Genomic DNA, 15,146 nt, shown 5'->3' on the forward strand with positions numbered 1-15,146 from the left:
TTTTACGCACAGTGGAACTGCTGTCACAATTAGAGTCACTCTTGTCAAACCCTGCCACTGCTTTATCAACTAAATTGATGTCAATTCTAAATCCTTTGTTGTCATTTCAACAATGTACACAGCATCTTCACCAGGAATAGATTCCATCTCAAGAAACCACTTTGTTTGTTCATCCATAAGAAGCAACTCGTCTTCCATTCACATTTTCTCATGACACTGCAGCAATTCAGTCCCATCTCCAGGCTCCACTTCCAATTCTTGTTCTCTTGCTGTTTCTACCACATCTGCAGTGACTTCCTCCCCTGAAGTCTGGGATCCCTCAGAGTCATCCATGAGGGCTGGAATCAACATCTTCCAAACTCCTGTTCGTGTTGCTGTTTTGACCTCCCATGAATCATGAATGTTCTTAAGGCATCTAGAATGGTGAATCCTTTCCAGCAGGTTTTCAATAGACTTTCCCCAGATCCATCAGAGGAATCACTGTCTGTGGCAGCTGTAGCCTTATGAAATGTCTTGAATAATAAGACTTGAAAGTTGAAATGACTCCTTCATCTGTGAGCTGGAGAATTAATGCACGTTGTGTTAGCAGGCATGGAAACAACATATATCTCCTGGCACATCTCCACCAGAGCTCTTGGGTGAACAGGACACTGCCAATGAGCAATAATACTTCGCAGGAATCTTTTTTTCTGAGCAGTGGGTCTCCACAGTGAGCCTAAAATATTCAGTAAACCAGGCTGGGAACAAATGTGCTGTCATCGAGGCTTTGTTATTTCATTTCTACAGCACAGGCAGAGTAGATTTGGCATAATTCTTAACAGTCGTAGAATTGTTGCAATGGTGAATGGGCACTGGCTTTAACTTAAAAGTTACCAGCTGCATTGGCCCCTATCAAGAGAGTCACGCTGTCCTTTGAAGCTTTGAAGCTAGGCATTGACTTCTCCTCTCTAGCTATGGAAGTCCCAGATAACATCTTCTTTCAGTAGAAGGTTGTTTCATTTCCACTGAAGATCCGTTGTTACTGTGGGCCCCTTCATCAGTGATCTAAGCTGGATCTGCTGGAGAGCTTGCTGCAGCGTCTCTAACAGCTCTTGCACTTTTATGTTACAGAGACAGCTTCTTTCCTTAAACCTCGTGAACCAACCTCTGTTCACTTCCACCTTTTTTTCTGCAGCTTCCTGGCCTGTCTCAGCCTTCATAAAACTGAAGAGGGTTAGGGCCTTACTCTGAATTAGGCTTTGGCTTAAGGGAATGCTGTGGCTGGTTTGGTCTTCTATCCAGACCATTCACACTTTTCCCATATCAGCAATAAGACTGTTTCACTTTATCATTTGTGTGTTTACTGGAGTAGCACTTTCCATTTTCTTCAAGAACTTCCTTGCATTCACAGCTTGGCTAACTGTAGCCCAGCTTCCAGCCTGTCTTGGCTTTGGACATGCCTTCCTCACTAACCTAAATCATTCCTCGCTTTAAAGTGAGGGACGTGCGACTCTCCCTTTCACTTGAACACTTAGAAGCCACTGTAGGGTTATTAATTGGTCTAATTTTAATGTTCTTGTGTCTCAGGGAATAGGGAGGCCTGGGTAAAGGGAGAGAGATGGGGAATAGACTGTTGGTGGAGCAATGAGGACATAAAACGTTTATCAATTAAGTTTATTGTTTTACATGGGCATGGCTCACAGCACCCCATAATACAATAGCAACAGCAATGATCACTGACCACAGATCACCATAACAGATATAATCATAATGAGAAATTTTGAAATATTGCAAGAATTACCAAAATGTGACACACAGGCAGGAAGTGAGCACACGCTGTTGGAAAAATGGGCCCAAAGGATGTGCTTGTGGCAGGGCTGCTACTAACCCTCCACATGCAATGGCACCACAGAGCCAAACACAGTGGAGCAGGGTCAGGCTGCAGCTCACACACCACAAACTCACCCACTGCAAGATTCACTGTGTATTCACCAATACGGGCAACAATCACCACAGTCAGACGCAGGGCCTGACACCTCCTCAGAAACTTCCCCAGCCCTGATCCACTTTCTGTCTTGATGGATTTGCCTATCCTGGATATTTAAGTGGAATCATGCAGCACTGACCTTTTGTGGCTGGCTTATTTCACCCAGCACAATGTCCTCAAGGTTCATCCCGGCTGCAGCCTGTGTCAGAATATCCCTCCTCTTAAGGGTGAATCCTATTCCATCGTGTGGACAGAACACGTTGTGCTCATCCATTCATGTGCTGAGAGGCACGTGGGTTGTTCCATTTTCCAGCTTTCATACCTGATGCCGCTATGAACATTCACACATGTGTTTGTGTGGACATATGTTTTCACTTCTCTTGGGTATACACCTGGGAGTGGAGCTGCTGGGTCACAGGGAAACTCTATGCTTAATCCCTTGGAGACTCAGATGTTTTCCAATGTGGCTGCACTTTATATTCTCAATGCCCCATTTTCTTTAATTATTATAGGATTAATGAATATTTCTGTATCTTGACTTAGTTTCTATTACTTTTCTTTTTCGGTTTTGTCAGCTTCATCTAAATTTTCAGATTTATTGTCATGATTCTGTTAATTGCTTTCTCCTGTTTTTGTCCGAAGAATCTGTAGGCATTCCCCTAGACAGGAAACTAATCCAATGAGCCTCATCTTTACTGGATTAGTCTCAGATATTTCCAAGAAGTGAACTGTCATCTCTACGGCATGTCTACTCTTATGTAATTACTGTTGACACTATTTCCAACGTCTTCCTTCTATTTCCTTTCATGTTGGCCTGCAGTTCTCTCTCTAGCTTCTCAACAGTACTGTGCATTCTAGTTTCTCTACTCTTCTAAAATGCGCACTTAAAGCTATCACTGTCATCATTTCAGCTGCTCCTAAACTGCAGCCTCAGTCACAACTTCAGGTCATGATGCAAAGCCTGAGTCACAACCTCAGGGAGCTCTACAAAGCCTGAGTCATAGCTCCAGTTCACCATACAGAGCCTGAGTCATAGCCTCAGGTCAGCTCAAGCTGATCACAGTAGGGGCTGTGACCCCAGTCACAACCTTAAGTCACCATAGAGAGCCTGAGTCACAGACTCAGGTCACTATAGACAGCCTGGGTCACAGCCCCAGTTTACCACATAGAGCCTAAGTCACAGCCCCAGTTCACCATACAGAGCCTGAGTCACAGCCCCTGTTCACCATAGCAGACAGAAACTGTGACCCCAGCCACAGCCTCAGGTTGCCAAGCAGACCCCAGATCACACCCCCAGTTCACATACAGAGCCTGAATCACAGCCTCAGTTCACTATACAGAGCCTGAGTCAGATTCAGTCCACACACAGAGCTTGTGTCACAGCTCTGGTTCACTATAATGGGGACTGTAACCCCAGTAATAGCCTAGGTTTCTCGTTGCCATAGACAGCCTGAGTCACAATCTCAGGCTGCCAAACAGAGACCAAGTCACAGACTCAGGTCATGCTGCAGAGCCTGGTTCACCATCTGGCCCTCTCCTCCTTCTCCTCTCAAGATTCCCTCTGTGCTCTAAGCCCTCTGAGTTGGTGAGTTCTCTCCCTTCCTCTAACATTCTATATCTTCCATCCTTGGAGTGTCTCTTACAGGGAAATTAGACTAAGCCCCTAACCACACTCCAATCAACTCAGCCTTTCACCTGGAGCAGTTCATCTCCTAGGGTCTGGGGCCTCAGTTTACCCTCTTGTCTCATCCTTTCTGTTGACCATGCCTGTCCTGGGTTTTTTCATCCTCTTTTCCTCTTTTTGGGTTTTTTGTTTTGTTTTGCTTTTTTGTTATTCCACATTTTCCCTCTGCTCATCTGAAGTTGCATAGTCTTTTTTGTAATTTCCATGGTCACCTTCAATGCTATACCATGTGTCTGTGACCTACCTAAGCCTGATGCTGGTCAGTGCCTTCTCTACCTGGGCAGCACAGGGCCAGAGAACACATTCCCATCAACGCTCCCACCCTGAGTTATGCGCTAATTGCGTGTTTTATCTCCGTTTGGGGGCCCAACAAGACACTGTTTTATCAGTCAGCACTCCCTCCATGGCACCTTCAGAGCCCATGCTCTGCCCTCACTCCTTCCTGCAACCTCCTGAGGTTGGCGCCAGCTTGTTGGTGTCCTCGCGCCTCATCTGTATTCTGCTTTCTCAGACAGTTTTTATGATTCTCTGTCTTCAATGTTGTGCAGTTTTTCTTTTTCTTTTCTTTCTTTTTTTGAGACGGAGTCTTGCTCTGTTGCTCAGGCTAGAGTGCAGAGTGCAGTGGTGCCATCTGAGCTCACTGCAACTTCCACCTCCTGGGTTCAAGCGATTCTCCTGCCTCAGCCTCCCAAGTAGCTGGGATTACAGGCATGTGCCACCACGCCTGGCTAATTTTTTTGTATTTTTAGTAGAGACGGGTTTTGTCATATTGGCCAGGCTGGTCTCAAATTCCTGACCTCAGGTGTTCCACCTACCTTGGCCTTCCAAAGTGCTGGGATTACAGGCCTGAGGAACTGCACCTGGCCACCCAGGTAATTTTTGTATTTTTAGTAGAGATGGGGGTTTCACCATGTTGGCCAGACTGGTCTCAAAACTCCTGACCTCAGGTAATCCACCCACCGCAGCCTCCCAAAGTGCTGGGATCACAGGCATGAGGCACTGTGCTCGGCATGCTGTGTGCTTCTAATGTGTCATGTTCAGGGTGAACTTATTTTACTTTCTGCCTGGGAAGACATTGGGCTTCTGGAACCTTCTTTACATCTTTATTCAATTTCAGAAAACTTTCACCCACTCCCCTCATACATATCAGCCCTGTCCCACTCCTGCGCCCTTCTCAGCCACCTCCGGCATGGCCTCCCCATGTCGCCGAGGTGTCCTGCCCTCTGTCTGACATCTTGCCGCCTCTCTGATACACTCTGGGTAATTTCTTCTGACCTATCTTCCAGTGTGCTAATTCCCTTCAGCTGTTTCTAATCTGCTTTTAAATCAGTCCATTACTTACCTTTTTCCCCCTCTAGCTCTATTTGGTTTTTCCAAACTTGCTGGGTCAGTCTTTGTGGTTTTCCGAGCCTTGCAGCCATCCCCAAGTGTCTTCCTTCCTAAAGGCAGAGCGAGGAGAGCTGCTGCACTCAGCACTGCTGCTCTGCTTCCTGGGCTGCAGCTGTCTTTTTGAGGCCCCCATTGTGTTTCTGTGCAGGCCTGGTTAGCTCTGACCCCAGGCTGCTCACTGTACTGAAGAAACAGTTGGCAGAAACAAGTTGAAGGAGAGGATAAAGGTACTACAGTAGGTGGAATGGCATACCCAACAAATGTGTCTAACGGAACCTCAGTCAGGGGCCTTATGTGGAATAACAGGCATTGCAGAAATAACTGAGATAAGGATCTCAAGGCAAGATCATCCCAGACACGGTGGGCTCTAAAGCCAGTAGAGGCTGTCCTTATAAGAAAAAGGAGAAGACAGAGAGGCAGACGAGAGGGCCACGTGAAGATGGAGGCAGGGTGTAAAGTGGCTCAGTCACTGGCCAAGGAGCCCGACAGTTCACAACCATCACTGGCAGCTGGAAGAGGCAGGAAGGAACCTCCCCTCAAGCCTCCAGAGGGGCATGGCCCTGCGGACGCCATGATTTCAGACTTCTGGCCTCCAGACCTGAGACAGAAGTCCTCTCATTTCAGGTCAGCCAGTCTGTGGTGCCTGACAGCAGCCCCAGGACGCTAGCACAGATTTTGGAAAGGATCTCATTATGTGCACACCAGCCAGGCTTCTAGGGCCATCTGCAGTCCCAGAGTCAGGCCACCCAAAATCCAGCACGAGGCCAGGGCCGGGGACCACACTGGTGACTCAGACCTCGGTGCACACGTGGTGGCTGTGCCCTGCCCTGGGGGCCACCTGGGGCTGTGGGAGGGTCTCCTCTGAGTACTCTCTCCTTAGCCGGCCCTGGCCTTTACTATGCACCCTCATCCCATGAGACCAAACCAACCTCATGCTTTCTTGTTCAGCATCTCTTCTTGCTATTTCTAGGGATCCCCACCATCCATCCATTTCATCAGCTCTTTGACGCTTATAAAGTTAAATACACACACACACACATGCACAAAGACAACACACCCACACAAACCCCCCCACATAGATACACCCATACACACAGACATATGCGTACACACACACCCATACAAACCCATAAACCCATACACACACATACAGATATACCCATACACACACACCCATACAAACTCATACACACAGACACACGCATAAACACGTGTACAGGAACAAACACACCCACATAAACCCCCTCACACACACAGACACACCCATATGAACCCATAAACCCATATACACAGACACATACATACACACATGCACAGGAACGAACATACCCACACAAACCTCCCATATACACAGATACACCCATACACACATGTGTACACACAGACACACCCGTATGAACCCATAAACCCATAGAGATGCACACATACGCACGTGCACACAACCCCCCCCACATGCATACATGTATATACACATGCACATGTCCAGCCAAACCCAAACACGCATACATGCACACACACAAACATATACATGCATGTACACACATAAGATCCATGTAAAAATTCAGCTTTAGTTGTTTCAAGCAGAAAAGCCTCTAAGTCTTGTGGGTGTGTTGCTGAAAATGGGCATCTACGCTCTCCAGTGTCTCGTGTCTTCATGTCCTAAACTACCTGGTGAGTGTGTTTTTGACTCTGCTACACCGGCAGGAAACTGAGGTTCAGCGGATTAAACAGTGTGGCGGCCTGTGCAGCCCGTGAGTGCGGAGGCAGGGCTGGGACCTGAAAGCGGCCTCTGACCTGACTACACCCCTGCCAGGCCCACAGCAGCACCAGTTCGTGACTGCTCTCCCCAGTGAAGGGCCCGGATGACGATGGCTCCACGGGACACCCATACTCCTCAAGCCTCAGCCACCTCCCACCTCTGGCTATCATTCCAGGTGCAGCCATGCAGGAGGACACAGGCCAGCTGGAGAGAAGAAAGATGTCTCAACACCCATATGTGGCTGCAGCTGCCATGCCACAGGGCACACAGAACAGTTCCACGCTGCAGATGGGGCTGCAGACAGTGCTGGTCTCAGGGACCATGGGGGAGGTGGCTCCGAGGAGTGGTGACCTGGCCATCTCCTTGAGCCCTGGAGGCTGGCCAGGGTGGTCAGCACTGACCCCTACAGAAGCTCTGTGGAGACCATTCTCCAGCCCCACAGGAACGGAGCTTAGCACTCATGGTGCTGAGTCTGGGGACGTCCCCCCACTCCTCAGGCTAGGCCTGATGCTCCCATGTCCTGGCTGCTTGGGGATCAGGCCACCCTGGGAGGACCCAGACACTCAGACACCTTGCCCTGTGCCTGAGGGTAGCCAAGTGGGCCTTGTCCCCAGAGAGAACCCGAGACACACAGGGATAGCCACCACACACTACCCAGTCCCTAAAGTCACAGGCTCCTTCCAGCTCCCAGCACAATAGATAGGAAGTCCTGCGGAGGGAACACACATCACCAAGGCTGGCCTCTGACCTCCCCGCCTCCTGCCAGCACGTCTGGCTACTCTGACCAGGACCCAGCTCTCTTCCCCAGGCTGGGGCGGAGGGAGAGGAGACTGCAGTTCCAGAAGCCACAACACCCCGCCAGCAAAACCTCAGTCCTGCCAGACAGCATTTAATTTCTGTGTGAAACAAAATCAAAACAAATTCCAGCACTGAGAAACCGGGGCTGAGATCAACTCTCCACCCTCCCCATGGTCTGCAAATCAACCCAGCCTGAGCCCAGCTTCCAGTCCAAGCACGTCTACTGTGTCCCTCAGGGCTCCAATGCCACCAGGGCCCAGCTGCACCCAGGAGGAAGTGGGGCACATGCCACAGGGATGGAAGGGGTGGCCCGTGCAGATGCCCAGATGCCCGTCAGGCAAGGAATCCTCGGGCCTGACAGAAACACTCCCCTCCACCCTGCTGAAAGCACAACGTCCCATGGCAGCCCCTGGAATAAGTCCTGCCCTGTCTGTGTCTGCAGCACCCAGGGGTTCCCCAAACGAGACCACAGAGGCCAGCCCAGCTCCCCCAGGCCACTTGGGCTGACTGCCCTTTTCTGGGGCAGGACCCTGGACCCCAGAGGGGGCACGGCTGGTCTGTGGGCTGCAAGACAGGAAACCAAGGCTGCACACAGAACCCCCGGGGAAAAGGTGAAGAGCAGAAGCTTCCAGGAGGCCTCTGTGCTCAGTGACCACAGCCCCCCATGGCCTTCCCAGACAGCCGCAGACCCATACAACTGGTCAGAAGGACAGGGAGAGCCACACAACCTTCCAGCGGCCACCAGTGTCACCTCCCACACTGTCATCCCCTCTGGAGCTCACTCTCCTGTAGGTGTCACAGAGGGGGCATCCCAAGGTCCACCTGGCTCCTCTCCCCACCCCACAGTGACCCCAGGACTGCCACCTCTGTCCCCATCTGGCCAGGAGGGACACCGGCCCTGACGTTCTCCAGCTCTGGGAGGCTCTGGCAGTGGCTCCTCCTGGGCCAGATCTCCAGCCCACTTCCCCTGGCTGCACTGACCTCAGGTATCGCTAAAAAAAACAAACGCAGCCTGCGGCTTGCCTTTTTCCATCATCCTGTCCGGCCACTGGTCCTGAGGTGCTGCAGCTGCCAGCTGGACAGCTGGGCTTCCTCTGGCGGGCAGCGGCGCCCAGCCGGCCAGGACCACGCCGGGAGGGGGACAGGCTCCAGGGAGAGCCCAGGCTGCAGGTCATAGAGCTGGGGCAGCCCAGTGCCACCCAGGTCAGCGGGCACAGCTAGACTGTCCCCAGCCACCTGCCACCCTGCCCGGCCTGGCCCACGGATATGCTTGAATATGACCTCTGAAGGAAAACCAGGGTCACATACCCGCCAGGCCTGCACTCCACATGGTTGCTCTGGTGTGACCAACAACACCTGGCCTACCATCCACACACGGGAAGGTGCAGCAGCCTGGCAGCCAGGTCTGCATTGCACTACGTTTGGCCACAAGTGCAGACATAGCCCTGCCAGAGTCAGGGTCCTGTAGGACCCGGGGCTGGGCTGTTAGGTGAATGAGTGACACAGATCCACCTGGCAGGGAGAGCCTCAGGCTTGAGGGAGTCTTGGGGTAGGGGTGAACACAGAATACAGCTTGGAGAAGACCCCACAGGGACCCTTCTGGCCAATCCCAGAATTAAGTGACCAGGGAGAGAAGGATGCATCTGAGGAGAACACAAGGGGACCCTCCTGACTGACCCCAGAGTTGAGCGACCAGGGAGAGAAGGATGCATCTGAGGAGACTCCACGGGGACCCTCCTGGCCAACCCGAGAGTTGAGCGTGCAGGGAGAGAAGGTGGCATCTGGGCAGTCACTGGGCTTCCTGCAAGAAGCGGCAGCCTGGGCCGACCTCGAGGGACAGGAGAGGCCCTGGGAGCACAGGGTAGATGGCACTGCTGTGCCCCAAGGGCCTCACCTGACCCTCGGGATTGGCCCCATCAGAGGTCAACTTCCAGCCAGAAGGCATGGGGTCTGGGGAACCCCCATTCGTGGCTGGCCTTCTGGGTTCTGGGAGCCTGGCTCAGTCCCCAGTCCCAGACACTCCTGCGGGTGCCACCCTGCTCCCAGACAACTGCGCTGGTCCTGACCCCGCCACCCAGCACAATGCACAAAGGGAGCCCGTGCCGCAGCCGGGATCAGGTGGCATGACCGAGGCCTGTCAACAGATGTCGCCTTCCCACGGCCCCCACCCTCCCACAGGCATCACCTCCTCCCTGCCCGGGTGTCCAGAGCCTCCGGGAGGTATCTGTGCCTGTGCACTCTTTCCTAGGGGAAGAGTCACTCACATGCTTCTTCGATGGCCAAACCCCAGAGCAGGACACCCCCAGCCCGGGCCACCCAAGCAGCCGGCAGAGGGTCCCAGGCTAGGGCAGGCACTGGGGCCCTCTGCAGCCTGCAGCAGGGCGGGAGCAAGATGAGGCCAGCTGTCTCCCCATCCACACGTCCGCCGGCTGTGGGTAGGACATCTGCTCCCTCAGCTGTGGCAGGCCAGGCGCTGCTGCTCCATCTTCACCACACATCCTTCACACCCTCCAGGGAGCCAGGATCCCTAAGCAGGTGGGGCAGGGAGGGGTTGGGGGTTCCAAGGCCCCTGGGTGCAGAGCAGGAGGGAGGAAGGCCATCAGCGCCTGCAGGGGCCATCAGGCTAACACTCCAGGCCCTTCCACTTATGGCCCCACTGTCCAGGAGCCAGGTAACTGGGTCCCTCTGCTGGCCACTGGGGTCACAGGCCAGAAGTCCTGGAGAAATGCTCCCACTTTCCACTGCCCCGTCCTCTCCTCTCCATGCTAAGAAGTCCCCAGGGAGTTCCCTGCCCCCCCCCCCCCCCCGGGCCCCTCCCCTCAGTCCTCTGCTGAAGTCTGCCCCACTGAGCCACTTCCATGATCTCTCCAAACCAGGCAGCTGTCTGGCCCCTTTCCTCCCTGCCCTTCTGGCCCTCCAGAGCATGCTGTGTGGCCTTTCTTCCTGATGCCAGGCCCCATGTGCTTCCTGGGGTGTCCTAAGTTGTTGGAGGGGGCGGGTCTCCAGGATAACACCTGCCCAAACCTAAGACTGAGCTCTCAGCTGCTCCAAATCCCCTGGTCCACAGTGCTCAGAGCACCTGACCCAGGCCCCAGCTAAGGGGTCACCCCAGACCCCATCTTCCTGACAGCCCCTTCCCAGGCTTCTCTTGCCCACCACACAGCCCCATGATTCCACACCTCAGGCCCACTCCTCTTTCTCCAGCCCTGCCAGGGACCCACAGGTGCCCCTCATCCAGGCAGCCAGCTGTACCCCAGGTCTGGTGCACAGAGAGGTGGAGCCATGGGACCAGGCAGGGCATGTCCTGCCCACAGCCGGCGGCCTCCCTCTTTGACCCTGTGGGGTCTGATGTTGTCACTAATGTGTGAAACACATCCCCTCCCCACACCCACGACAGCAGCCTCTCCACAGCGTCCTCTGAGAGTACCTTGAGCACCCAGAACTGCCCCACACCAGGCTCTAGGAAACAGGGGATGTCCTGGCTGCCCCCACCCACCCACTAGGGCTGCCAGGGTGTCACCGGCTCCTTGTGCAAGGGTAAGAGTACCCACGGGCTCACAGGTCTAGAGACAAGGTTCTCCTCAGTTCAAGGAGAGATCCAGAATATATAAAGAGTTCTCATAACTCAACAGGAGAAAGACAAGCAGCCCCACTAAAAACAGGCAAAGGAGCTGCATGGACATTCTCCAAAGAAGACCAATGGCCCATGAGGCCACGAAAGGATGCTCAGCACCACTGGCCACCGGACAAATGCAGTCAGAGCCACACAAGGTGCCATTCCACACCCACTAGGATGGCTGCAGTAGAAAATAAAACAGAAAACCAGTGTTGGCAAGGAAGTGGAGAAACGAGCCTTTGTGCGCTGCTGGCAGAAATGTAAAATGCTGCATCCAGAAGACAGTTTGGCAGGGCCTCAAAAACCTAAATGCAGGCGGGGAGTGGGGGCTCACGCCTGTAACCCCAGCACTTTGCGAGGCTGAGGCGGGAGATCACTTGAGCCCAGGAGTTCAAAATCAGCCTGGACAACACAGCAAAACCCTGTTTCTACAAAAAACAAAATTAAAAAAAATTAGCCAGGAGTAGTGGCTTGTGCCTGTGGTCCCAGCTACTTGGGATGCTGAGGCAGGAGGATGGTTGAGCCTCTGAGGTGGAGGCAGCAATGAGTCTTCATCACATCGCTGTACTCCAGCCTGGGTGACAGAGCAAGACCCTGTCTCAATAAAACAAAACAAAAACAAAAACATCATATGCAGAGTTACCATGTGACCCAGTACCTCCACTTCTAGGTACATACCCCAAGAACTGAAAACACACACATACACAAAACCCCACACACCAATGCTCACAGCAACATTATCCATCATAGCCAAATGGTGGAAGCGATCCAGATGTCCGTCAACTAATGAACGGGTCAAAAAGTCTCTCGGAGAGTCTTCCATTCGAGTCTAACTCAGTCGTAAGAAAGAAGGCAATACTGACGTGTGCTACAACGGTGATGCTGAGTGAGAGAAGCCAGGCGCGGAGGCCACACAGCATAGGATTCCATTTCTAGGAAACATCCAGGACAGGCAGACCCGTGGAGAAAGAAAGCAGACGAGTGGTTGCCAGGGACTGGGGGAGGGGAACGGGCGGTGACTGCCTAATGCGTATGAGGTTTCTGGGGTGAGGAAAATGTTCTGGAATTAAACATTGGTGAGAGCTGCATGGCCTGGCGAATGAGGTACTCAAAATCACAGGGCTGTATACTAAAAGAGTGGATTTTACAGGACATGAGTTACAGCCAATAACAAAAATCCTCGGCCAGCCCTGAGGCCCACCAGGCCCCGGATTCACAGTGGTCACTCCCTCCAGCCTGGCTTCTGGACCAGTTCCAAGCACCTTTCCAGCCCGATGGCTGGCTCTGGGGCCACGGCCAGGGGCACCTCAACAATCCCTCAGTGCCTGCCTTGGTCATGCCTCTTCCAGGCAGGCCTCCAGGCTACTGAGGCCCAGAGAAGGGGGCAAATTGGCAGGGCCTGGCCTCCCACCATCATGCCCCCCAAAGTAGCCTGCAAATGTTTCCTGAGTGATGTAAACTGCAAGGGCCACCACCACAAAACAGCCTCAGGGTCTTTAAAGAAGAACTCCAGTGGGAAGCCTCAGCCCTCATCCCGAGCCAGCCTGGGACCCCTAAGGAAAGGGCTGCAAGGTGCCAGGGAGCCAGGCAGCCTAGCAGCCAGGGGTGGGGGTCCAAGCGCCGCTGGGCAAGAACAGCCCCCAGGCCCAGGCCCAGCCCTGACTCCACATCCAGAGGGTCTGAGCCCAGCAGAGGAGCAGTCCTGGCATCTAATCCAGATCTATCATCTCAGCTGAAACCACAACCCAGCAAGGGCGAATCGAGAGAGGCCTCCCAACGGAGGACAAACCACGTTCTCAGACCACCACCAGGCCCACCCTCTTGCAGTAACCTCGGGGAGAGGGTCTGAGTCTGCACCCCAAGCCCTTCCTATGACCTCAGGCTGGCCTTCCTGCTTACCCCTTTGTCTAGAAGGGCTTGGGGCCAGGCCAGCAAGGAGGCACAGGGACACAGCTATGGGAGAACCAGATGGAAATGCCACCTGCTAGCCATGCCAAGGTGCAGGGCCAGGCCAATTGGGAGCCTCTTCCCCACAGGGGGTCCAGCCTGGTGGCCAGAGGCTTTTAGGAGGGCAGCAGGCACCAGCTAGGGTTGGGTTGCAGCTCAGGGAGCAGGCAGGGAGGGCTCCCATGGGTCCACGTGACCCTCCCCCAGGCCAGCCTCTCCTCTCCGGGTTCCTGAGCTGTAACTGGAGCCGCGTTCCTGCCCGGGAGCCTCCGTGCCAGGCAGAGCTTTTGAGAGGGGGAAGGGAGAAAACGGCCCTAGATCCCAGCCCCTCCTGCTTCCTGGATTGGAGCTGGGAAGGGCCACCCCAGCCCCCCTCCAGCTCCAGTCCCACCTGGCCTTTAATGCCCTGGGCTACCTCCTGCCTTTGCTGGGCCAGGAGCCACAGCCCCAAACCAGCAGGAGAGGCCTCCACATAACCCAGCCTGGAGCCCTTTGTGCCCTGCTTCCCCTCCCCAGCCCAACCTTGGGAACTGACTTAAGGGGGACCCAAGGCCTCTAGCAGTCCAGATGGAGCCTGGCCCGCCCTGACCCAGGATGCCCACCAGCCCCTGGTTCAGGAAGGTACTCATTCTCCATCCGTCAAACAGAGTCCTAGCTGCCCTCTGCAATGCTGTCGCCAAAGGCAGCACGTTTGCCCTCTGGACTTCCCACAGGGCAGCTACATGGAGAGCTGCCCTCAGACAGGACTCAGGAATTCTCCCTTGATGGGTCCTTTGGAGCCAAGAAGCAGGGCCAAGGGGCCTGGCTAGAGAAGCCACAACAGCACTTAAGTCCTTGCTATGCGCCTGGCACTAGCCTGGACTTAACAGTCTGCAAGAGAGCTGAAACACACGCACACAAAGCAGCAGAGCCCCTTGACCTTCTCCAGAGCACAAACCCCAGAGATAGGTCAGAGAAGGAGAGGCCAGGACCCAGCCCCACCCCCTCTCCAGGAATCGGATCACAGCAGGGACAAAGCCGCTGCAGCCCGGACAAGCCTAGGGTGTGTCCCGAGCCCCAGAAGCAGAGCCTCCATTGGGCCAGAGAGCAGGGAAGCACAGCTGGCTGACAAGGCCACGGTGACTCACCGCGGACCTGTGGCCCTCCCTCCTGCCCTCCCGGGTGAGGCTACGGGCTGCACAGATGGCGTGCCGTGGCGTGCCAGCCCAGGCCCAGGGCCGTACCCACAGTTGGAGCCAGGAGAGGGCTGCGGGCGGGGGCCCCAGGGAACTGAGACACCGGGCTGACCCTGGAAGACGACCCAGAAGAAAGGAACAGAGAGAAGAAAGGGGGAGAAAGAAAAACACAAAGGGAAAGTTTCCCATGAAAATATTTTATTTTCTTTGAGAACAGGATACACCTGCAGGGCTCCTCGGCCCAGGCGGCCTCTCCCTGCCCGGGCGGGTGCCAGATTCCTGGACCAACGGGGCCCTCTGCCGGCCAGCCCGCCGCGCGCTGGCGCTCAGGCCAGAGGGCCGGGAACAGGTGACCGGCGGAGGGCGGCGGCCGAGGGAGCGGCCCAGGGCTTCCAGGTCAGGGGCTGGGATCCGAAGGCCAGCCAGGGCTCCCAGGGGCGGCGGGAGGGGTAGGAGTCGGGAGGGTGGCGGGGAGGCCCAGGGCGCTGCCTTGCACGGTGCCACCCTGCACCTCAGCGTGCCCAAAACGCAGCGAGGGTCCCTGTAAAGGTCGCTGGACTGGGTATCCCAGACTTGGCAGAGGGGGAGGGAGGAAGGAAGGGAAAGAAAGGAAGAGAGAGACGCGCCGACAGCCCCGCAAAGCGCTGCTGCAGAGACACGTGAGCACAGGCAGTGACACCGCGGGACGCCCCGGCCGGGCCCTGCGCTCCCGGCCAGGTCCCACGGACGCGCTACCGCGCGCGGGCCGGGGCCCGGGCCACAGCGTCAGAAGCAAAGCGCAAAAATAAATAAATAAATAAATAAATAAATAA

General features: G+C 54.7%; 1 protein-coding gene across 1 annotated transcript in view; it reads right to left on the minus strand.

Moving 5' to 3' along the window:
* WNT9A (Wnt family member 9A) overlaps window positions 1-15,146 on the minus strand; it is a 28,325-nt gene that overhangs the window by 12,118 nt on the left and 1,061 nt on the right. The window lies entirely within an intron of this gene.

Source organism: Piliocolobus tephrosceles, chromosome 1, assembly GCF_002776525.5.
Source record: "Piliocolobus tephrosceles isolate RC106 chromosome 1, ASM277652v3, whole genome shotgun sequence".
NCBI lineage: Eukaryota > Metazoa > Chordata > Mammalia > Primates > Cercopithecidae > Piliocolobus > Piliocolobus tephrosceles.